The 26908-nt window shown below is 40.0% G+C and overlaps 1 long non-coding RNA gene across 1 annotated transcript; it reads left to right on the top strand.

Moving 5' to 3' along the window:
* Positions 1–14625: 14625 nt before the first annotated feature.
* Positions 14626–17288, top strand: LOC111888708 (uncharacterized). Its single transcript, XR_002849292.3, has 3 exons — positions 14626–15518; positions 15857–15956; positions 17116–17288. It is a non-coding gene; the product is annotated as an uncharacterized LOC111888708 (long non-coding RNA).
* Positions 17289–26908: the final 9620 nt, after the last annotated feature.

Below are 26908 nucleotides of genomic sequence, written 5' to 3'. Positions count from 1 at the left end.
TTAGCAGAGTTAGATAGTGGACTTTACCTAAAGTAGAGTCAAACTTATTGACTTTAACACCATTAGGTAAATTGGCAGATTCGCAACCAATGCCCCTTCCTTTGGCAATATAAACATATGGACCCTTTGGTAATGGTACACGGGACTATCACAGACTTAGCTTTTCTCTTTACCATTTGGTCAACCGAGTTGACTATGGCTGATCCCTTTCCATTGGGAAGAGAATGCTTTTCTGGATTTCCTGTGTCACTATTGTCAATGTCCATCAAGTTTTAAGGAAGTTGATCTTAACAAATAGATAAGATCATTAAGGGTCTTGTCATAGTCTGTTTCATAGGTGTCCCAAAGGAACTCACTATGTGACTTAGAAAGTGATTGATCCACCAACTTTCTCAAGACTTTGACACCCAACTCTCCCGGCTTGTCGATATGTGACTACATCTCCAAGATGTGACCACACCTAGACCTTGCCTTGCCAATAGGGCCTGAGTGACCTTAAACTTTTCAAGAACTTGTGGGTTGGGGAGAATAATTGGAGGAGGTGAATGAAGTATGATTTCCAAGGGACATCATCTTCATTTAGGAAAGCTTGTTTCAAGAGATTTGGGAAGATCATAAATGTCTAAACCAGACATCTTTTGGGAGATATTCAAGATAGTTGATCTTAAGTCCTTAGTATGACACCTAATATGAAATATTAAGGCTAGGACCCAACAAAATATTTTATAACTTAGAAGAGGTATGCCGTAATCCAAGCTATAAAATATTTGAAGGTAGGTGAATGACGGTTCACCAATTTCCACCAAGATAAACGAAATGTATTAGTAGGTTTTAATTGGTTTTGAAACTCCTAGATCTTTGAGATTCATTGAACTGTTCAATGGCATGTTTCAATCTCGAGTGTGCCCTTCAGGTTTTGTGACTGGGATGCCGAGGATCACAAAACAAGGTGTGAAGTAACCATGCAAATTACTTGGAACCCTTAGGTGTTTACCCCTCAATCGATGCGCCGGTTAACCACACACGCTCCATCGATACTATGATAAACATCAAGTTACCCTTTTCCTACCTTGTTAAATACGAGTTAGTGTGCCGGTTAACCACACACGCTCCACTAACCGACTTAAACAAAGTGCAAAGTGTAATTTCATGGATTAGCACCTTATTCACATTTTCCTAAGTAACTAAGATTGGGTATTATTAAGAGTTTAGTTACTTAGTATTTATAATTAATACTTTTAATGAAGGGAGAATTCTAGTCCTGTCAAACCCGTTCGGCTAACGACCCTCCACCAGTCAAGCAAGCGGTGGGTGAGAGTGGACACCCATTAAGTTGCCATTTTATAGGCAACAACCTTATACCCACCTTATAGACCGGCTTCGTGAATGAGGCGTACTAGCGGTAAGACTGACTTTACTCTTATACATATATATATTATTAACTTATTGAAAGGTCAAGCCTTGAAATATGATAATGTTTAAAACAGACTCAGCGTCAGTGTATGTCTCAGCGTCAGCACTAGCGAATCAGCAGTTCAGTTTATAATAGTTTAGTGTATTCAGTACGTTGTAACAAATCTTGTATTTATCCTGTTTCCTTAGTTATCTTGATTTATTAGCTGGCGTATCCCTGAATTGTAGGGATTGTCTAGAATAGCAGTATATATTAATCTGTATAGGTTTGTGAATTGCAACGCTTTCACAAACCCTAATTGTCGCTTTGTGCACACGATAATCTCTTTGTGAGATTATCTTTCTTAGTGAAAGTTTTTCTTTGTGAATTTCTCTTGTTCTTATTTATAGTCATTGTTTGATATTTCGATTGATCTAAAGACCTCTTCAATTGGTATCAGAGCAGGTTTCTTTTATCAAACAAATGACTTCATCTTCTTCTTCATCAAACTCGTCAAATCATCCTTCTGCTAAAATCCCTCCTTTCGATGAAACTAACTTTGCTATGTGGAAAATAAAGGCCCTATATGCCTTGGAATCTGTTGATGAAGACATGCTGGACATCGTTGAAAAAGGTCCTTATGTTCCGATGTATCAGCCTCTTAAAAACAATGTTCCTGATGGCACTATGAAGAAAACTCCAAAAGAAAACTGGACGGCAGACGACAAGAGAAAACATGGTTTGGATGTTCGTGCTCGTGCCGCTATTAGCTACTCATTGCCATACAACATCTTTGGGCTGGTTCAAAATTGCATCTCAGCAAAAGAAATGATGGATACGCTGACTGTATCTTTTGAAGGAACTGAAGAAGTCAAGGCTACTCAAATAAATGATCTTAACCGAAGGTATGAACATTTTTTTGCTAAGAAAGGTGAAACCTTGACTCAAACCTTTAACAGATTCAATACTCTTGTTAACGATCTTCGGAGACTAGATCAGTTGAAGCATAGAACTGTTCTAGTGCAAAAGTTTTTGGATTCTCTAGGTGCGGGTTGGGAGAATCATGTTGATGTGCTGAAAAACAGCGAGAAGATCAACTCTATGAACTTACAAAGTCTCTATGGAAATCTTCGATACTATGAAGAATCCAAGCTTCAAAGAAAGGAACTGATGAAGGATTCTCAGCGTGAATCTTCTGTAGCTTTGTTCTCCAACAAAAAGCTTGTGGCAGACTCAGACACTGAAAAGGTTGTAGCTAGTGCAGCCTTGATTGTGAAGACCTTTGAAAAATCAGGTCGAAACTTCTCAAAGTTTCAAAAGAAGATTGGTGGAAAGTTCTCAAAAGGGTCAGGAGCTGATAAAAGGCATGGTGCTGATAAGAAAGAGAAGGCTCAGTGCTTTAACTGTGGGAGCACTGATCATTTTGCAAAGGATTGTAAACAAAAGAAACAAGGCATAGATGAATACTGGAAGCAGAAGTACAACAAGCTGATTGAGAAGTTGAAAGCTAAAAAATTGGAACATAAAGTGCTTGTAGCTGAAGAAGAAAAATGGAAAACTGATGAAGAGTCATCAGATGATGAAGTCAAGTGTCTCATGGTCAAAATAGAGGACCCGGATATTCCCGATAAAGACAAAAGTACTTTTGACACTGATATGTCTGATGCTGAAAATTCCAGGAAGCATAACATTGACTCTTCTTCAATGTACCAGGTTAAAAACTTTGTTTCCTATTCAATGAATGAAAAAATCAAAATGTTTGAGTATTTGGGTGTCATTAATTCTAAGAAGAATCAAACCATAAGAAATTTGCAAAATCAAATTGATCTTCTTGAAACTGATATATCCATAAAAAATAGCATTATTGAGTCCACTCAGGAAAATCTTAGAATTACCAGTTTGTCAAATTCATCCTTGTCTGCTGAAATTGATGATGTTAAAAATCTTTTGATTAAAGAACAAAATGTGCTCCACACTTGGGCAAAATCTCATAAGAATGCCAATTATATTATCTCAGCTCAAATTCCTCATTCTTGTGAAAAAATTCTTGGGGGTAATTTTGCAGAAGCTGAAAAGGTTTTTAAATCACAAGAAAAGGAATCTGAGGTCTATTCCATGAAAGAGAGGAAAAATAATTTCAACATAAGTTTGTCAGTAACTCTTTTATTAATCAAAGTTTAATTGATGAATATTGTACTATTAATTTTGATGGTATCACTGAATGTAATGTTGAAATTACTGGAATTGATCCTACCTCTTAGCCTACACATCTTGTTAGACCAACCCCTCTGACTGAGAATATTATTGTTTTTCCTATCTCTAATGGAGTGTTTCATGCTGTTCATGAACAACTCAAGCACCTCCCTGATTGCAATCCATCTGTGAATGAGTCAAAATCAGATACTGATATTTCATCCTCTAACACTGATCAAATTCATTCTGACACTGAACTCAGTCGTGACTCAGTGATAAACAAAAGGACTCAAAGCTCTATTGGTGAATCTTACATATAAAAATGTGTTAAATCAAAAAATTTGCTCACCAAGAAGAACTTTGGAACTAGAGTTTGTTACAGATGTGGTGACTCCTCTCACAAGATCAGTGAATGTTCTTTTGATAAATCATCCTCAAGAGCTGAAAATATTAAAGTTAGGAATGAAAAATGGACTCTTAAGTCAAACTCTTTAAATTGTCTTCCTAAGGAATGTTATAATTTATTATCAAATAACTTTGTGAATGACCCATCTTCGAATGGGTCATTGTGTTCTAACTAGTTTCTCAGCACTGCAGGGTCAAGAGCATCTTTGGTACTTAGACAGTGGTTGCTCAAGGCATATGACAGGATCAAAGTCTCTCCTGGAAGATTATGTTAAGAAAACTGGTCCTGCAGTTACTTATGGAGACAATGGAAAGGGGTTCACTAAGGGATATGGAAACATCAAATGCAATAACGTGATTTTCGAAAACGTTTCATATGTTAAGGGTCTCAAAGACAACCTTATTTCTATCAATCAATTGTGTGATGCTGACTATGAAGTTCACTTTACAAAGAAAGAAGGCAGACTTGTAAACACTGACAAGAACATCGTACTATCAGCAAGTAGAAAAGATGATATATATGTTCTTGACATGTTCTCAAGTGACAAGGCACTGATCCATTGTTTCTTTACAAAGTCTCAGACGAATCTTAGCTGGATTTGGCACAAAAGGTTTTCTCATCTGAACTTCAAGAATCTATCTAAGATATCCAATCAAGACCTAGTTAGAGGGCTCCCAAAATTCAGCGTTGTGAAAGACAAGATGTGTTCAGCGTGTGAACAAGGAAAACAAACCATGTCCTCTTTCAAACCCAAGTCATGTTCCAGTATATCAGTCCCTCTTTTCCATTCGATGAGGAATCATACACTGATGAAAAAGTCACTCATTCTCCTTCTATCTTTCAAGAGCTTCTCTCTTGTCCATTCGATGAATCACCTTGTGCTGAGGAGAAGTCCAATTCTTCTGATCCTATCATTCCAGTTCCATGTCCCTTGAGTCAAGATACTACAGCCACATCAGCAGATAACTCATTAGATGCTGATGAAACCCTTGAAGCTGAAGACTCTCCTGAAACTGATAATGTGTCAGTGTCTATCTCTCCGGAATCAGCATCAGTCATTGAACATCGAGATCATCCTGTTAATCGAATTATAGGGAATATTCATGATGGTGTCCGAACCAGATCTAGTATACTTAATAACTTTTGCATGTATGTTAACTTTGTTTCAATGATCTTACCTGATAAAGTACACACAGCTCTTCAAGATGCTGATTGGATCAAAGCCATGCAAGAAGAACTGAATGAGTTTAAAAGGCACAATGTTTGGACTCTTGTCCCAAGACCATCTGGGAAGTCTATCACTGGAACTCGCTGGGTCTATCGTAACAAGGTTGATAAAGATGGAATCATCACTCGCAACAAGACAAGGCTTGTAGCTCAAGGGTTTACTCAGATTGAATCTATCGACTATGGGGAAACTTTTGCCCCAGTTGCTCGCATTGAAGCTATCAGGCTGTTTCTCGCATACGCATCCTACATGAACTTCATTGTCTATCAGATGGATGTGAAAACAGCATTCCTTAATGGTGTGTTAGAAGAAGAAGTGTTCCTAAATCAGCCCCCAGGCTTTGTGGACAAAGATCATCCTGATTACGTGTACCGGTTAGATAAAGCTGTTTATGGACTGAAGCAAGCTCCCAGGGCTTGGTATGAGACGCTGACATCGTATCTGCTTGAAAATGGATACAGACGAGGAGCAATAGACAACACTCTCTTCATCAAAAACAAAGGCTCAGATATGGTTCTTGTTCAAATTTATGTCGATGACATTATTTTTGGCTCTCCAAATGAGACACTGAGCAAGGAATTTGCAGAGATCATGTCTCAAAGGTTCGAAATGAGCATGATGGGAAAGATGACCTTTTTCTTAGGTCTTGAGGTTCAGCAAAAAAAGACAGGTATTTCCATTTGTCAAAGTAAATATATTTCTGACATGCTTGTTAAGTATTCTCTCAGTGACTGCAAACCAGCCTCTACCCCAGTATCTAAGACTGATAAGCTACACGCTGATCCAACTGGAACAGATGTCAATCACTCTTTGTATCGAGGAATGATTGGATCCCTCTTATATCTCACAGCAAGTCGTCCTGATATCATGTTTGGAACCATTCTCTGTGCTCGATTCCAAGCTAATCCCAAAGAATCTCATCTCATGGCTGTCAAACGTATTTTTCGATACTTAAAGGGAACTCAAAACCTTGCACTGTGGTATCCTCGCGACTCAGCATTTGAACTTTATGGATACACTGACTCAGATTATGCAGGATGCAATTTAGACAAAAAGAGTACATCTGGTGGATGTCACTTCCTTGGCAACCGTCTCATCAGCTGGTCTAGCAAGAAGCAAACATCAGTTGCCATCTCAACTGCAGTAGCTGAGTATGTTGCCGCTGGGAGATGTTGTGCTCAACTCTTATGGATTCAAAATCAGCTTCTCGACTATGGGTTCAAGTTCTCAAAGACTCCCATCTATTGTGACAACACCAGTGCCATTCAGATCACACAAAATCCTATTCAACACTCAAAGACAAAGCATATCGAGATCAGTCATCACTTCATCAGAGATAATGTTGAAAAAGGAAAAGTTGTTCTTGAACATGTTAAGACTTCGAAGCAACTTGCTGATATCTTCACAAAGGCACTGGATTCTCAATCAACTGCTTACATTATTGGAGAGCTGGGAATGATTTCCTTGTAATTAATTTTGATGTTTAATTGTACTAATGTTTGATTTTGTCTTATAAGCTGATGTACATTGTGCTGATGATGACATACTGATGATATTTGCTACTGAGCACTTTGGTTTGATTTCTTATCTCTATCTCTTCCTCAAATCTTCTAAATAAAAGTTGAATGATTCACTGTATTAAACCATACACTGATAACGACTTGAAACTCTTTGCCGATGGTTAGATCAAAACACCAAGATCTATCACACGCAACTACCCCTTCTTACCAATCTTACACTGACTCTGTGATTCAGTGTGCCAAAACACACACTGATGAGAATCTAAAATCTTTGCCGATGGTTAGATCAAAACACCAAGATCTATCACACGCAACTACCCCTTCTTACCAATCTTACACTGATTCTGTGATTCAGTGTGCAAAAACACACGCTGATGAGATTCTAAAAAATCTTTGCCGATGGTTAGACCAAAACACCAAGGTTTATCACACACAACAATCCTTTCTTTACCCTCCTCTTATTCAGTGTCTAATGATTCAGTAAGATACACCACTCACTGATGAAGTCACAAAAACTCCGTGCCGATGGTTAGATAATGTAACTAGTATCTATCACACGCACCACTCTCCTTGCTAGCCCTGAATAAGCAAGCTGTACCTTGAATTGACGGAGAAATATCTTCAGCATGTAACTTTTGTGTCATTGAGCTCAGCGCTTCCGCAAAAACTGATTGACGCTTCACATTCAGTCAACGGCTCTTTTATCCAAAGGCTATATTCTACTCTGACAGGTTGTTACGATGCGCCGTTATCCTTAATGACGATAATCAAGCAGGTCAGAAGATAATCATTACCTTTTAAAAACCCCTTTTATTCCATATTTAAACCTCTTTCTCCCTTGGTTTAATTTTTCCTTCCCAAAAACCTTGAACTTCTCTCAAAAACCCTAGAATTCTCAAATACTCTCCAATGGCGGCATCTCTGTTCACATACTCCTCAATTTCTCGAAGGGTCATTCCTGCCCCAAACTCTCCTCCTCTTCCCATTCACATCAAGGCCACCAATGTAGTCTTCAACCCCGACATTCCAGAGGTTCATCGAGGTCTTGGACTCAATGATTTCGTAAATTTCTTGGCTTCTTTTCGCCTTCGATATGCAATCAGCGATGTACCATCCGAGTTCTTCCCAGAACAAGTATGTGAGTTCTACTACACTGCAACCGTTAATGAAGAAAACAACGCCATCACCGGAACCATTGGCCATGGAAGACACTCTGTCTTCATCACCGCAGAACTTCTCAGTGCTGCTTTAAGGTTACCAATCTTCGAACCCTTCTCTGAACCTCCATCTATTGAAAGATGTAAACGCATGTTTGATCAACTGGGCTATGATCACTCAAAGGCTGGTACTCGATCAGCTCTTATTTTGCGTCAGTACATGACCCCAGGCTGGAAGTTTTTCACTGGAGCTCTATGCAAGTGTGTGGGTCACAAGTCTCGTAGTGGTGACCAACTGAGCAATTATGAGCAACAAGTTGTCTGCTCCCTTCTTCTCAACAAAAGGCTGGATTATGGGGCACTTTTCTTTGATCAGCTTGTTCAACTTCTACGTGCAAATGTACGTGCTGATCATGTTCCATTTCCACGCTGGATTGCCCTGGTATTCGACAAGTTCTTCGCTGCTGACTACTTTTCTCACTCTGGGAATCCAATCCAATGTCCTCGAATGTCAGTTCGTATGTATCAGGATGATCCTTTAGATACCGACATTGGAATCTCCGATCGGATGATAAAATGGATTGCCAACCCATACACTGTGCCTTCTCTCACCGCTGACACTGATGATGGAGGTGCTGATGGTCATCATATGGACCATGCTGATCAAGAGGTGGAGCATCTTGATGGTGATCATTTCTCCCCTCAACTGTCTCATCACACTCGGACTCTGGTAAAGCCTCCTCAGCACCACAGGATTCGATGCCTCAAGGGGAGCATCCATCTCAGGGGGAGCATCCCTCACAGGGGGAGCATCAGTCTCAGGGGGAGCATCCATCACCAACATCTCACCATTTCTCTCCAAGGATGCCTCCTAGCTCTCCAATTGTCCCAGGTACCTCAATGATTCAAATTCCCGCTTCAGCATTTTCTGAACTGCTGTCACTGACTCGGGACATGAGTCAGCGTCTGCTTCGCATTGAGGCTGATGTTCAACAAATCAAGGAGGTTCTCCTACTTACTCCTCCCGCTGGTCCCAACCTTGATGATGCTCAAAAAGGGGGAGATACTGATGAAGATGCTGATGCTGATGATCATGCTGATGGTGAACCTCATGCTGATGGTGAACCAAATGAGAAAGACACTGAACCTGCTGCTGACAACACTATCATTCAGCATGAATCTCCCAATCCGGTTCCCATTCGTGAATCTGATTCTGCGGGGCATAATAGTCCAGCAGCTACTGAAAAGTTGTTTGAAGATAGTGAGCATGATGAACCTGATGACGAATGTCAAATTCTTGACATGAACTTCATTGATCCTCTCATTCCAGTTCAGCAAGAAAGCTCAGATGACCTTGAAGAATCTCATCCGATACTAGCTGATGATATTGCTGATCCCATCATTCCGGTCCAATGAGAGGATTCGGACGTTGCCAGTGAAGAATCTCATCCGTTGTCTCGAAAGCGGAAGGCAGTAGATACTGACTTGGATCATTCTCAAACTGATAATTCTTCGTCTGTGAAGAAACCTAAGTCCATTGTTAGTATTTCAAACCTTTCCACTGAATGGAACATGTCCCCTGATCAAGTCAAGCAAATTCTTGATGAAGCCAATCGAGCTCAGCTTCTAAAGAACATTGCTCAAGCTGATGAATCCCTTATTCAGCACAAACTTCAGGCCAAGGGATCGTTTGAAGCTCAGATGCAGAAGTTCCTGAAATTTCAGTCCAAAGCTCAGTCTTCTCAACCTCCTACTGGCTCTAGTAAGCCTAAGGCTGACAGTGTTCTTGACCGGATTGATCGAAAGAGATTTGAAGATGTTTTCAATCGGCGAATGTGTAGTGACAAGATCATCAAGGTCAAAGCTTCCAAACCTCGAAACGAGAAAATCCTTTCGTTGCTGATTACTCGTCAAGGTCCTCAGCATTCATATACTGAGGTTGTCAAAAGAGATGAGCTGATCAGATATGGGTTTTCAGAATGGATGGAACTGCTTGATCTAGCATCCAAGCAAACCTCAGCTCACTCTTCCGAACTGACTTGTGCTCTTCATCTACTGATCAAGAAGGTTCAGCGTTTGGATCTTGTTCCCAAAGAACGACCTCAGCATCAAGGACAAAGGTCGTCAGTTCCTAGATCTCGAAGGACCAAGTTTCATGTTGATGGTGAAGAAGTACTGGTTTTAGACTTCGGTGCTGATGTGATTAATAATTCTCTTCCTCTCGGTGTTGATCCGGTTCAGCATCAATTCATCTCAGCTCCTGAACACGGAATGTTCTACCTTGATAAAAACAGGAGAATGTGTTTTCAGCGCACTATTGAGATTCCAAAAGCTCCAACCACTCACCTTGTTGGCTTAAGGCAAATGTGCATGAGTCATCAAGATCTATCAGGAGAATTTCACATTCTTATCGCAATGGAGCTGCTGAACAGAAGACAGGAGTTACTGGACAGTCCTTACTGGCCAGTTAAAATTGAAGCTGAAGCTGAGTATGAAGAATTCCTTTCCAGAGGTGTCTTAATTTAGTTTGTTTTGAACATCATCATATTGGGGGAGATTGAAAGGTCAAGCCTTGAAATATGATAATGTTTAAAACAGACTCAGCGTCAGCGTATGTCTCAGCGTCAGCACCAGCGAATCAGCAGTTCAGTTTATAATAGTTTAGTGTATTCAGTACGTTGTAACAAATCTTGTATTTATCCTGTTTCCTTAGTTATCTTGATTTATTAGCTGGCGTATCCCTGAATTGTAGGGATCGTCTAGAACAGCAGTATATATTAATCTGTATAGGTTTGTGAATTGCAACGCTTTCACAAACCCTAATTGTCGCTTTGTGCACACGATAATCTCTTTATGAGATTATCTTTATTAGTGAAAGTTTTTCTTTGTGAATTTCTCTTGTTCTTATTTATAGTCATTGTTTGATATTTCGATTGATCTAAAGACCTCTTCACTTATAATATTATAAAGTATAAGGGTTGAATTTTAACTCTTTAAAATTCTAAGGGCTAACTTGGAATTAAAGTAATCATGGGGAAAACTCTACAAATTCCAAAATTTGAGGGTAAGTTTTGAAACTATTCAAAACTAATTAATTCCATAACTTATGTGTTTAAAGTAGTTTTAATCCAAAAACTCTTCAAGTTCCATAACTTGAGGACAAGTTATGGAAGACTTTAAACTAATAAAAGAATTAACTTTTCTTTATTTTATAACTTATGGAATTAATTAAGGTTACACTTTTTTTTTAATTTATTTATTATTTAATGAAGAGACTCTTGGTCCTCCATAACTTGAGGACAAATTATGGAGTCATAACACCATTTAATTAGAACTAGACTCTTCATTTTGTAACCTTTACCAACTTTTATGAGTTTTATGAAACTTAAATGTGACTTTTCATATAACTTGAGGACAAGTTACAAAAACACATTTTAGAATCAACTCTTAGATTAATTTGGATTGAAAACAACTATTTCACTCAACTTTTCTATTAATCTAAGCAACTCATAAGAACAAGATAATTCAAATCAAACTTTTTTCATGTAATTAGTCTAAACCTTAAACTAATACAAAACATGAATCTATTGACAATTATCTTTGAAATTGGATTAGCATGAGCATTACCACATCAAAAACAAGTTTATAAGTTCGAAAACATCTTAGGGTAATGTTCCTAGTCCAATTCCAGCCAAAAAAGTCGAATTTATGCTTTCTGGGGGTCCAACTCGTCGAGTGCATGAACCAACTCGGCGAGTTGGATCGATTTGATCACTTTTTAGGCATGGACTCGCCGAGTCTCCTAATGGACTCGCCGATTCTGATGATCAGACAACAACAATTTCGATTTTTTAAGCAGTTTTGCAAGTATAACAAGAAAACAAACCTGGCTCTGATACCACTGTTGGGTTTTGAGCATTCTAACACTCCTAAGTGTACATGCAACCCTAAATACCTTGGATCTATATTTTCTCTATTATACATACAAATATGAACATCCAAGGTATTATCCTAATCTAGCATATAAAATAATGAATATAACAAGATAGAATACATACCTATTTCATGTAGAAAGTGTTCATGAAGCTTGAGTGCCTAGTGCCCCAAGTGTGACACCTCAAATGGTTCACACAACACCAAATACACTTGGAATAACTTGAGAGAATTCTACACATCATGAAATCGGCTATCCCTTTCTTACTCTCTCTAGTGACCGATTTTGGTGAATAATATGATGCTTATATAGTTAGGGTTACACCATGTAAACCCTAATTGACATGGCCTTTTATTTCCATGATCCATGGGTACAAATACACCATGGAGCATCCATGGAGCATCATATGGGTTTTAGCCCAAGTAGATAATCCATGGAGCATTAGCCCACTATATAAGTATGGATGATTTGCACAATCAACCCATATATTTAATTAGTCTTCTTTTAATCACTTAATTAATCCTAGATTAATTCTTGATCAATACTAATTAAATAATCTTATTATTCTTATTATTAATATACTAGAACTTATAATATATTAATAACCATAAGTGACTTATTTCTCTAATTATAGTCTATCCAAGTGCACGATGCCATGCAACCCAAATGGACCATGCCGGGTCGGGTCAAGTCTTACCAATTATAGTTATGGACTTAGACATTAATCCAACAATGATGACATTGGACACAGTTTGTTTGATATTGTTTTGATGGTTGAAAATGTGATTTCAAAATGAAAAATTGTTTTGAAAATTTACGTCGTTACAGCGGGAGCGGTTAGCTCAGGAGTTTTTGAGTTTGAGGCAGGATGGAGAGTCGGTGATGAAGATCACCCGTATGTTTACAGAGAGGGCGATGTTCTGCCCAGAGTTTGCCTCTGAGCCGGCTTAGATGACTCGTTATTTGAGCATGCTCAAGACTGAGATCCTTTAGTTTGTGTCTTCCCAGCGATGTGATACTCTGTTGGAGTTGCAGGATGCCTCTAGGCAGCATGAGTTGGAGATCGAGCTACAGTTGAGGGAGCAGCATCCGGCCCCGACACAGTCTCAGCCGACGCCGAAGCAGTCTAAGACCGTTGATTCTAGAACTGGGGTCAGCAGAGCCGCACATGTCGAAAGTGCGTTAGGAGTCATTCTGGAGTATGTCGAGCGGGTAACGGATGCCACAAGTGTGGCAAGGAGGGGAATTATGCGAAGGATTGTCTCCAGGGCGCCCCAGTTTCAATATGAGGATATGCTACCATTATGATCAGGTTGGCCATGTGAAGGCCAACTGCCCATTGCTAGCCGCCAAACCGACGCAGGTTTCATCGCCAGCTACATTAAGGATCGCTGATGGGAGGCCTGTTAAGGCCGAGCCTCTGAAGGCTTAGGGGCGTGTCTTCCAGCTTACGGCAGAGGAGGCCAGAGCAGCACCGAATGTGGTTGCTGGTATGTTTCTCTCCTTCACCTCATTTATTACATAAGTGTTATGCTTATATGTGGTACCTGTTCTTAGGTAGGTTTTTAGTAAACCCCTTGCCTGCTTTGGTTTTATTTGACTCGGGGGTGAGTCGGTCTTTCATTTCTCAGACGTTTAGCAGGGGGTTTGGTGTGCCACTTGGCGAGCTAGAGTGTCCATTGCAAGTTTCTATCACCAACGAACATGGAGTTTCTGCTTCTTCGGTCTACCGAGGATGCCAGTTGGAGATCTTTGGAGTGGTCTTTCCGATAGATTTGATCCCGATTCCCATGGGGGAAGTATGCGTGATTGTGGGTATGGATTGGCTTAGTCGTTTTGGTGCCATGATAGATTGCGAGGGATAGCAAGTGGTAGTTCGAACCCTAAGTGGGGGAGAACTGATTGTATACTGCGTGGGCACCATAGCGGGGTCAGGGTTCTATTTAGCCGCCAGAGCTTGGCAGTATATTCAGCACGGGTGTGCGGGCTACCTAGCGTACGTGGTGGATACGCAGGTTAGAGACCAGACTTTAGTTTCAGAGGTTCCAGTGGTTAAGGAGTTTGCCAATGTGTTTCCAGAGGACTTGCCAGGGATACCTCCGGAGAGGTAGATCGAGTTCCAGATCGACCTGGTGCCGGGTGCGGCTCCTATTGCCAAGGCGTCGTACCTTTTGGCACCACCCGAGATGCATGAGCTGTCTTCATAGCTATAGGAGCTGTTGGGCAAGCAGTTCATTCGACCTAGCAATTCTCCATGGGGAGTACCGATCCTCTTCGTTAGAAAGAAGGATGGATCGCACGAGATGTGCATTGACTATAGGGAGTTGAACAAGTTGACGGTGAAGAACTGTTATCCACTCCCAAGGATAGACGATCTCTTTGACCAGTTGCAGGGTGCATCTTGGTTCTCCAAGATTGACTTGAGGTCGGGGTATCATCAGGTCCGGGTTAGAGAGGAGTGCGACATCCTGAAAATTTAGGGCTGAATCTGTAAACGGTCAGGTCACAGTGAACCTTTTCATATCTCGATCGATCGAATTTTAATACATATTATAGTAAAAATATTTGTAAAAGTCAGAAAAATCAGACGTTCCGGACCAATTAGACATGAAACTTCAAACACGGATTCCCAAGAGTTCTACAAATCGAAAATTAATCTGTTTGGATTTCCTTTGAAACCATTGAACTTAAAACTATTGTTCGCCAAGTACTCCTTTAATTGATTTAATAAAAAAAACTAAATAAACATAACAAATATAAATAAATAAATGAAAATAAAATTAAAGTAACAATGGGATTATTCATTTAATTAAATATACTCATCTTAAATGAATGCATATTAGTCTAGGGGCAGATTTGCAATTTCCTGAAACTAATTTAGTGATAATATATGAAATTAGGGTGGAGTTAGTTAGTGTGCCAAATAACAGGGACAATTTGTGCCAAAATTAGAAAGACCGAGTCTTCATCCCCATCACCAGGTGCAGGTCTCGTTTGTTCTCTTCTTCCCCATTAGAACCGATCCAAAAACGAATCTTGGAAACGAAGTGGTCCAAATTCGTCAAAGGTGAGCCTTTGACTAAATTGATGAGTCTCTTTCAAATCCTTTTGACTGGAAATCCCGGATTTAAGGCTATTAAGATGAAATTGTCGGCATTGGAACTTCACCACCAAGAACCACCACACTATGCTCACTGTTCAGTCGAGTCCCACCCCTTTCTCCTTGCTAGAAACCGCCATCCCCACCCCACTGCCGCTGTAGGAGCTCCTCCCTCCACCACCACAACCCAGCCACCCATCTAGTGTTCAATCAAACCCACCCTCCAATCACCCCTACTGTGTTCGTTTTGGTTTCATTGTCAAAGAAAAAAAAAACAAGATACCATCACCACTAAGAGTAGCCGAGAACCATCTTCATCTCAATCAAGAACCAGCATCGGTGGTCTTGAACCACCGTGTAGCACCACCAGACGCCATCCAACCTCATCCTACCTCCTACTGCCATTGCCATTTACTTCCGAAGTCACCACCACCGACGACTCCGCCACTGTTTCTGCATTCGACCGCCATCGCCGCCTCCATAATTTAATTTCCATCGTTGATGATGCCAGCCAAGACCAAGAGACCTAACGAGAAACCTGATTTCCTTCTTAACGGCACCTGCAACTCGTCAATTGCAAGAGACGGGTACTATTCAAACTCCCACACAGTTTATTTAAATGTAACCCTAGAGATCGTGAATATATCCACTTTTGACCCCTCAGTGAAACAAATCTGTCATTAAGCCCAAACTTCCTTTGGATTTATCCAGATTTAGTCCCTCCACCATAAACCCTAATAGATTAAGTCATAAAACTCAAATCTGTTTGAAATATGCACATTTAGCCCCTGGTTTGAGAATATTTTGCAAAATTAGTCCATGGAGTATGATTTTGGCAAAATCAACCCCTAGAGTTAATTTACTTTATCAAAGACCACACTATACTTAATAGTTAATACTCAAACTACCCTTTTGGGTTTATTAGGTAATTTAAATACAACCGGTGATTCGTTTTAAGAGCAAGGAGCGTCACGAAATGACTTTCACGACAAGTTTCAGCCTCGAGATTCGTCCACGCTTCAAGGGTGAGTGTTTACTGCCTCTTTTTAATATTTTTACGCTTTTGAGGGAGAATACATGTGCTATATATATTTATATATTGATATTGACAAACACTTACCAAATTCAAAACTAGTTTATAGATATTATTTTGTTAAATAATATTCCATTTACAAATAAACTAGTGATAAATATGTATTATATAAATATGTTACAATTGTTTTTTTTTTTTTTTCTAAATACAACTAGTACAGATAACAAATGATTTTTGCATACAAAATATTATGATTTGATGACAAAATATGTTATAAAACTTATGTCTGAAAAAGTTACCGCATTTGTAGTATTTCATGTGCATACCAAACATACATATACAAGTTATCAAACTCTTATCTTGAAATCATTTATGTACAGTGTACACTACCATGAGATTTACCACTTGTTTGAACGAGCATTACACATTTTTATGGATTTTCTTATCAAGTATAACTGATTTTTCATGAAGAACTCTAGTTAAGGGCGTTATGAGTGAGACATTATTCATTACCCTAAGTGCAAACAAACACTTAGAAGACCCACACCACTATAACAGTTAATCTTCAGAGATGAGATACATATGTATAGATCTATACGGGAAGACATCCCCACCCGTGGTTGCTAGCTACAACCTCGACCGATCAACCGAAGCGGGTGATAAATATCTAAAACAGTTTTACGACGTCCAATGAAGCGTCGTAGGGGTAGGTACAGTCACATAGCTCGGTTATTGGACTCACTATAAGCATTAACTAGATCTCATAATCTTGAAACCACGGATCCGGTTTCTCCGATTATCAAACATTTTGAGTTTGGATTTAATCACGGTTTTCTTTCAGTACCAAACATTTTTAGTATGGAATTACTCACGGTTTCTCTGATTACTAAATATTTGTAGTGTGGATTTATTCACGATTTTTTGAGTACCAAATATTTTGAGTATGGAATTACTCACGGTTTCTCTGATTACTAAACATTTTGGGCATGGATTTAATTATAAGTTTCTATTTTATCAAACGTTTTCAAACATGGCTTAAACTAAAAATGGAATACTTTTTAATATTTTAAAGTATCATTACTACGGTTAGCAGAAAAACTGTAAACTCTCACCAACCTTGTGTTAACCCTCAAAATTTCATGTATTCTTAGGGTATCACCAAACGAGCTTTTAGAAGAGCAGTCATGGATTTCAGACGACCTTGATTTATCTAGCTTTTGTTAAATTGGCCTATCTATTAAGGCAACTTTATGAATTTCTTATTATGAAATTTGTATTCAAACCTTAAAGAGTAATGTAATTGCTATGTATTTATTGTTGTAAATTGTGATGTATATTCAATTTGCTTGTGATCCATGAACTAAGTCGCACAGCCCGACATATTGCGTCGCCTCGGCCGGGGTGTGACAGATTGGTATCAGAGCTAAATTGGCTATAGAGAACTCGTCTCCTCGAAAGAGGAAATACAACTATAGCTACATGCTCCTAATAAAAGTATTATTAATAAATATACTACTTCTTGACAGCTCACGAGAGAGGAAACTGGTTTGAAGGGCCGCTAGGGTTGTTGGATTTCAAAACCGCTTATTCGCCACAATGGTTATGGCCTTCGGTGTTTCATATCTGGCCCTCGTCTGTGATTTGTAGTCTTGGAGTGCAAACCAAAATTTAATAATACTACAAACCGGACAAACAATGATTTATAAGAGTTATATATACTTTGTCCCGCGATGAGAACACTTAATAAAAGTTCTGACTACCTTCAAATAAAGCTAGCAACTTAACCCTTTAGGTCAAAAGCCACAATTAAGGTTAGTATCGTACATAGGCCATACCATAAATAAACTAGGAACGCGCGCCTATGTTATTTATGGTCGGCTGGTGAACAACCAACCTTGAGCTACGAGTTTGACAGACTACAATGGTTGACAGTTTTAGATATTGAAGGACGTTCTCAAGACTTGATACAGATACCTAATACCTAAACTCCTTGTATCAACTCCCATACAACATATACATAAAAAAAATCATAAAAATACTTAAATATCTGGGATGACGACCAGATTTACTGATATACCTAAATTCGAAGAAGAATAAACAACCAATAGCTTCATAAAAAGAGAAGCCCATAGTTCCTAGTAGATCTTTCGATAGTCTCCAAACTTCTATCTCCCCTATCTCCCAAAGATGGTGAAGATTCTTTCGAAGACGAACCACTTAAAGAACCCTTGAAAAGGGGAGGAAACTGAAGAAGAGAAGGGAACGATCGAAGATGAGAAACCAGTTGAAGAAAACCTAAAAGGAAAGGGACTAACAGTTGAAGAGTTCACCATTCAAACGCCACCAATGTACTATCTCTACTGATTCATTTCAGGTGCATGCTCTATATGGACACTCCTAAGGAGATGATTCCACCTCATCCCAATGTGATACTTATGCCTAAAGGAAGCAATTGTCATCACAAGAGTCAGAAGAATTCACAAATACTCTAAGAGAGAACTAATAGTCTCAAGGAACAAGAATATGATAAGTCATCATTCCCCAAGTCCGTTCTCGCCTATCGAAAAGTCTATCAATAAAGTTGTGCTTCTCCCAATTGAACGAAGTATTCGAATTAAGCCAACTAATCGAATCTACGATAGTCAACATGAATATAATAGAATACGCCACTCACACTCTAAGCTAGAGATTCGGAGAACTCAAGAAATAAGAATATGAGGAAAATTAGATTGCCCGTATACTATTCCATCATATCAAAGAAAGGTCATTACCCACGGTCACAAAATATATACAGGAGTATAGAGTCCAACTGACCTAAAGCAGAATAGGAATCAAACGATTCTAACAAATTAAAGGGTGCGTGAAACTCATAATCAACTCGAGGAGCTAGCCAACCTACTAATTAGAACTTTTAAATATCTAACAAGTTTACCTAGGGCGAATAGTAACCTTAGATTAAGGTCAGGAATCATGGGAAAATAGATTATATGCAAACATTCATCCCTTTTATGTCTCTCAGTGAATGAAGCCTTTTCATTACTAACCCTACCCATGTTTGGAAACTGGTGTAACAAGGTGTAACTAAAATGAAAGTGTTTATGCCATCGAGTGTTTCAAAGGTCATAAATATTATCACTCCTTGCTCTATAATTTGGAAATCTATGGGGTTTCCAGAATCGATCCCTATTTCTCTATCGTTTGGAATCGGTAGGATTTCAATTCTCTCTTTATCATTTAAATTGGCAGGATTTCAACTCTCCCTCTAATATTTGGAAACATGTAGAATTTCAGAAATTGATCGCTCTCTCTATCATTTTAAAATCCGTAGGATTTTAGGAACAAGTCACACTAACACCCCGTCATATAATACGACTTATACATGCTCGTTTATTACTAAATTGTTATCGGTACATTTCCAGTCATCAAACTTCATTCATATGTGCTATTTGATTATGGTATCGATAGAAGCTTCACTGACCATATGTTTAGATGCATGCTAAGCGATAAATCCTTTAACGGCCAAGTAAAAGGTATCTTAGAGATACTTACCAATTTCCCCCTCACCTTGAATTACCACGTCTCTCACGTCAACCTAATACCCATGACCATTGGAAATTTCGATGAGATTATCGAAATGGATTGGTTATCACCTCTTTGAGCCAAAGTTCTATGCTATGAGAAAGTCATCCGATTGCCCATACCCAACGAAGAAACTCTTGTGATTTATGGAGATAAATTTGGGAAGAACCTAAGAGCCATTTCGTGCGTGAAGGGACTAAAGCGCTTACAAAAAAGATGCTTCACTTTCGTGGCCCACGTGATGGATATGCAAGGCAAGGGTATGGAAATCAAAGATATTCCACAAGTGTGCAATTGCCTGGATGTATTCTCAGAGGATCTACCTGGACTACCTCCAGTCAAGCAGGTGGATTTCCGAATCGACTTAAACCAGGGTGCAACGCTAGTGGCAAGATCTCTTTATCACCTGGCTCCAGCAGAAATGCAAGAACTATCCGGTTGACTCCAAGAACTAATTGACAAAGGCTTTATCTCGACAAGCTTTTCACCTTGGGAGCTCTGGTGTTGCTTGTCAAAGAGAAGCATGGATCGTTCAGGATATGCATCGACTATCTAGAGTTGAACCAATACCTACTCCTGAGGATCGACGACATGTTCGACCAGTTGCAAGGACCCCACTACCACTCGAAGATCGAACTAAGATCCGATATTCATCAACTCAGAGTTCAAAGAGAAGACACTCCTAACATGACATTTAGGACATGGTATGGTCACTACAAGTTCCTGGTTATGCCCTTTGGGTTGACCATGCACCGAAAATATTCACGAATCTTATGAACCGAGTGTGCAAACCCCATTTGTACATGTTCGTGATCGTCTTTATCGATGATATTCTAATATATCCACAAACCAAGGAATAATATGACCAGAACTTGCGTTTAATTATGGAACTACAAGGAAGGAGAAACTATATGCAAGGTTCTCAGAATGCAAATTTTGAAATCAATGAGGTGAGTTTCCTCGATCATGTGGTTAATAGCGAAGGAATTCATGACGACCCTGTAAAGATTGGAGCAAATACAGATTGGAAAGAACCAATGACATCAACCGAAGTACGCTAATTATTCAGGCTTATGGGCTATTACCAGAGATTCATCGAGAGTTTCTCTAAAATAGCCAAGCCTCCAAATTCTCTAACCCATACAGAAAAGAAATCCGATTGGGGAGACAGTCAAGGGTATGCCTTCCAGAGATTGAAACAATCATCGTGCCGTGCACCGATCCCGCCTTTCCCCAGAGGGAATGAAAGACTTGGAAGTACTCTGCGATGCCTCTTGCCAAGGATTAGGATGCATGCTGATGCAAAGGAATGAAGCCATTGTATACGCATCCAGACAACTTAATCCAAACGAGACAAACTACTCTACCCATAACTTGGAATTGGGAGCTGTAGTGTCTGCCTTAAAGATTTGAAGGCACTACCTATACGGGACAAAGAATACCGTGTTCACCGAACATAAAGGCCTACAACACATCTTCAATAAGAAGGAGCTCACTAAGACTAACAAAGGTGGGTAGAATTGCTAAATGATTACGAAAGAACGGGCAAAACTACTTTGTGTAAAGGCTCTAATCCTAACAGTACGCTATAGTCTCACCACCCAAATTTGAGCCGTCCAACTGGAAGCCCTCACACCCAAAAACATCGTCTAAAAGAACCTATGAGGAATGGAAAAACAGTTCGAAACCAAGAAAGACGGAACACAATATTTGATGAGCAGAATTTAGACAACGAGGGTTGGTGAAGTCAGGAACCTAGTTTTAAAAAAAACTTATAAGTCGAGATATTCGATGCATCGTGGATCAGACAAGATGCACCTTGATCTTAAGAGGCATTATTGGTGGCCCAACATGAAGTCAGAGATTGCCACGTATGTCGGTAAATGCTTGACTTGTGCCATAGTCAAAGAAGAGTACTAGAAGTCATCAGAACTACTATGACAACCATCAGATCCAAAATGGAAATATTAATAGATAACCATGGAATTCATAACTAAGTTGTTGAAGACATCAAGCGGTTATGACACTACCTTGGTATTGGTCGACCGTGTAAAAAAGTCTGCTCATTTACTAGCCATTAAAGAAACTGACAAGATGGAGAAACTCACTAAGGCCTACATCAAGTAAGTAGTGACTGCAGGGGGTACCGATATCTATTATCTCAGACTGAGATAGTAGATTCATTTTTAGATTTTGGCAAACATCGCAGACGTCTCTTGGAACCAAACCAAACGTGAGTACTGCGTATCATCCTCAAATAGATTGACAAAGTGAAAGGATGATACAAGCTATGGAAGTCATGCTCCATGCCTGTGTGAATTACTACGGTAATGCATAGGATATTTATTTATCGCTAGTCGAGTTTTCGTACAACAATATATATCATACTAGCATACATGCTCCCTCATTCAAGGCCTTGTATGGATGAAAATGTCGCTTTCTGTCATGCTAGTCAAAAGTTGGAGATATCCAACTGGCTAGAAAGCATGTTGGATATACTTTATGTATTGGCCTCGAGGTCACTCAGGAAATCACGCAAAAGATCGTTCAGATCAAGGAAAGGTTAAAGGCCACACACCTGTAGTAAAAGTCCAATGGAACTCTCATAGAGGGCTGGAATTAGTTGGGAACACGAAAACCAAATGAAACACAAGTATCCACGACTGTTCAACTATAACAACCCAAAATACGACCCAAAATTTTTTGTTTTAATATTACTAAAAAAACCACATCATCCAATAACAAGGACCATGGAATGAGTACTCAAAAGACATAGTAACTGTGTCGAAACAAAACTGTATCAATCATAACAAATGTCTGAATAAAAATCCCAGGATAAACTGAAGCTGTGGTGGGTGCGATGCCATCAACCCGAGCTCTTCCCTTTGCTAGCGGAAGTACCTGAAACCAAAACTGAAACTGTAAGCACGAAACTTAGTGAGCTCCCCCAAACTACTACATACCATACAATAACACATAAACAACTATTTTGGCCCTACCCACTGCATCAGACCGAAGTCCGGAAACTGCATCGGACCGAAGTCCGGAAACTGCATCGGACCAAAGTCCGGAACTAACCAGGGCCTTGCCCTCTACATCGGACAGAAGTCCGGAACACATAACACGAATACATGCTTGAATCACAGAGACATCAAGCACACTAAACTACTACATCGGACCAAAGTCCGGAACTACTGCTAACTAGACGGGCCGACATTGTGGTCGTAGACCCGTTCCTACTGGAAGGAAACTCACCTCGTAACGTTGGTTGCCGAGATGCTAAATCTGAAACTGCCTGACTGCTGCTCCGGAACTCCCCGACTACAAATCCCATAAACACTAAATCAAATACTGAATACTAATCTCAGGGTAAAATGACTATTTACCCCTGGTCAAGTCAACTTCCTGGTCAAAGTCAACTTCCATGAGGTACCTCAATCATCTAATAATAAGGACCATGGAATGAGTACATCATCCAATAACAAGGACCATGGAATGAGTACTTAAAATACATAGTAATTGTGTCGAAATAAAGCTGTATCAATCATAACAAATGTCTGAATAAAACTCCCAAGATAAAACTGAAGCTGTGGTGGGTGGGATGCCATCAACCCGAGCTCTTCCCTTTGCTAGCGGTAGTACCTGAAACCAAAATTGAAACTGTAAGCATGAAGCTTAGTGAGCTGCCCCAAACTACCACATACCATAAAATAACACATAAACAACTATTGGGCCTTGCCCACTGCATCAGAACAAAGTCCGAAAACTACATCGGACCAAAGTCCGGAACTAACTAGGGCCTTGCACTCTGCATCGGACCGAAGTCCGGAACACATAACACGAAGACATGCTTGAAACACAAAGACATCCAACACACTGAACTACTACATCGGACTAAATTACAGAAGTACTGCTAACTTGATGGGCCGGCATTGTGGCCGTAGACCCGTTCCTACTGGAAGGAAACTCACCTCGTAACGTTGGCTGCCGAGATGCTAAATCTGAAACTGCCTGACTGCTTCTCCGGAACTCCCCGACCACAAATCCCATAAACACAAAATCAAATACTGAATACTAATCTCAGGGTAAAATGAGTATTTACCCCTGGTCAAGTCGACTTCTTGGTCAAAGTCAACTTCCATGAGGTACCTCAGTCATCCAATAACAAGGACCATGGAATTAGTACTCAAAATACATAGTAACTATGTCGAAACAAAACTGTATCAATCATAACAAATGTCTGAATAAAACTCCCAGGATAAAATTGAAGCTTAGGTGGGTGTGATGCCATCAACCCGAGCTCTTCCCTTTGCTAGTGGAAGTACCTGAAACCAAAACTGAAACTGTAAGCACGTAGCTTACTGAGCTCCTCCAAACTACCACATACTATAAAATAACACATAAACAACTATTGGGCCTTGCCCACTACATCGGACCGAAGTCTGGAAACTGCATTGGACCGAAGTCGGGAACTAACCAGGGCCTTGCACTCTGCATCGGGCCAAAGTCTGGAACACATAACACCAAGACATGCTTGAATCACAAAGACATCAAGCACATTGAACTACTACATCAGACCGAAGTCCGGAACTACTGCTAACTAGACGAGCCGGCATTGTGGTCGTAGACCCGTTTCTACTGGAAGGAAACTCACCTCGTAACGCTGGCTGCCAAGATGCTAAATCTAAAACTGCCTTAGTGCTGCTCCGGTACTCCCCGACTACAAATACCATAAACACTAAATCAAATACTGAATACTAATCTTAGGGTAAAATGACTATTTACCCCTGGTCAAGTCAACTTCCTGGTCAAAGTCAACTTCCTGGTCAAAGTCAACTTCCATGAGGTACCTCAGTCATCCAATAACAAGGACAATTGGAATGAGTACATCATCCAATAACAAGGACCATGGAATGAGTACTCAAAATACATAGTAACTGTGTCGAAATAAAATTGTATCAGTCATAACAAATGTCTGAATAAACCTCCCAAGATAAAACTGAAGCTCTAGTGGGTGCGATGCCATCAACCCGAGTTCTTCCCCTTGCTAGTGAAAGTACCTGAAACCAAAACTGAAACTGTAAGAATGAAGATTATTGAGCTCCCCCAAACTACCACATACCATACAATAACACATAAACATCTATTGGGCCTTGCCCACTGCATCGAACTGAAGTCCGGAAACTGCATCAGACCGAAGTCTGGAAACTGCATCGGACTGAAGTCCGGAATTAACCAGGGCCTTGCCCTCTGCATCGGACTGAAGTCTGGAACTGACTAGGACCGTGTCCCCTGCCTCAGACCGAAGTCCGGAACTAACTGCATCGGTCCGAAATCCGGAACTGACCGGGACCGTGTCCCCTGCATCGAACCGAAGTCCGGAAACTGACTGAGCATAACATAGCATAACATAAACATATCAACTAGTATAATCACATATACTGCATACTGGATCAGACCGAAGTCCGGAACACATAACACCAAGACATGCTTGAATCACAAAGACATCAAGCACACTGAACTACTGCTAACTAGACGGACTGGCATTGTGGCCGTAGACCCGTTCCTACTGGAAGGAAACTCACCTCGTAATGCTGGCTGCCGAGATGCTAAATCTGAAACTGCCTGACTGCTGCTCCGGAACTCCCCGGCTATAAATGGCATAAAAACTAAATCAAATACTGAATACTAATCTCAGGGTAAAATGACTATTTACCCCTGGTCAAGTCAACTTCCTGGTCAAAGTCAACTTCCAGTTGACCAGACTCGCCGAGTTGGGCCGTCAACCCGCCGAGTCCCTATTATACATTCTAACTTCATCTGACTCGCCGAGTTGTATGAACAACTCGTCGAGTTCTCCTTCAACATAGGAACACATCGAGTCTGTGACTCGCCGAGTCATTTGAACAACTCGTCAAGTCTAAAGAACAACTCGCCGAGTTGAAGAACAACTCGTCGAGTCCCTAGCTTGCTACTACTATACAGTCGATCCTCATCGATTTCAGTGCTTCCAAATCATAGATCTGAGCTTCTAGGACTGGTTTTACACGTAAAGTTTCCAACTCTACGTGCATGCACAAGAGGATGAGGCTAAAATACCAAAAATCAACAAACAGTAAGCACTTAGGGTGTGGAACACGGCCAAGATTGCATAAAGGTGGCTATAATGAGCTCTTGGAGTTCAATAATGTCCAAATCTAAGGTTTCCATCCAAAGGAGAGTCCATATCTCAAGTTTTGAATCATAAAAGGCTCCAAAGAAGACATAACAAGCATAAAAGAGGGTTTAATGGAGGAATACACAAAGTGATAACATCATTACCAGAATGAGAAACAGATGGAAGCTAACTCCTGGATCTCCCTTCTCTTCTATGGACCTTCTTTCCTTCCTTCTCTTCCAAAGCTTCCAAACTAGCACAAACACACTAAAACTCAACAATGGGGGCTAGAGTTTACCGAGGAAATGCTCTAAAGGTGCAGGAGGCTGGGGTGGGAGGCTATAAGGACGTTTAAATATGGTCAAACCCTTGAAATTAGGGCTTCATCTAGACATGCAGACTCACCGAGTCCCAACATATGGACTCGCCGAGTAGCCAACTTAAATCGCGAGGTCATCCCGCTTCTACTAGACGAGTCGGGCTATAGACTCATCAAGTACCCTTTAAGAAATGGAGATACTTTAATTATATTTACATACCAGAATTAGAGCGTAACATCAACGGTGATACCTCCACTAGTGGAACGAAATAGTTGTAGGAACGAGATAATTTCGAGACGACATTCCTCTAACGAGGAGGTAATGTGACATCCCGAAAATTTAGGGCTGAATCTGTATACGGTCAGGTCACCGTGAACCTTTTCGTATCTCGATCGATCGAATTTTAATACATATTATAGTAAAAATATTTGTAAAAGTCAGAAAAATCAGACGCTCCGGACCAATTAGACGTGAAACTTCAAACACGGATTCCCAAGAGTTCTAAAAATCGAAAAATTAATCTGTTTGGATTTCCTTTGAAACCGTTGAACTTAAAACTATTGTTCACCAAGTACTCCTTTAATTGATTTAATAAAAAAAACTAAATAAACATAACAAATATAAATAAATAAATGAAAACAAAATTAAAGTAATAGTGGGATTATTCATTTAATTAAATCTACTCATCTTAAATGAATGCATATTAGTCTAGGGGCAGATTTGCAATTTCCTGAAACTAATTTAGTCACAGTATATGATATTAGGGTGGAGTTAGTTAGTGCGCCAAATAACAGGGACCATTTGTGCCAAAATTAGAAAGACCGTGTCTTCTTCCCCATCAGCAGGTGCAGGTTTCGTTTGTTCTCTTCTTCCCCGTTAGAACCGATC

This window comes from Lactuca sativa, chromosome 5 (assembly GCF_002870075.4).
Source record: "Lactuca sativa cultivar Salinas chromosome 5, Lsat_Salinas_v11, whole genome shotgun sequence".
Classification (NCBI taxonomy): Eukaryota; Viridiplantae; Streptophyta; class Magnoliopsida; order Asterales; family Asteraceae; genus Lactuca; species Lactuca sativa.
The sequence above is the reverse complement of the archived record's forward strand: the minus strand, read 5'-3'. Positions and strand labels throughout refer to the sequence as shown.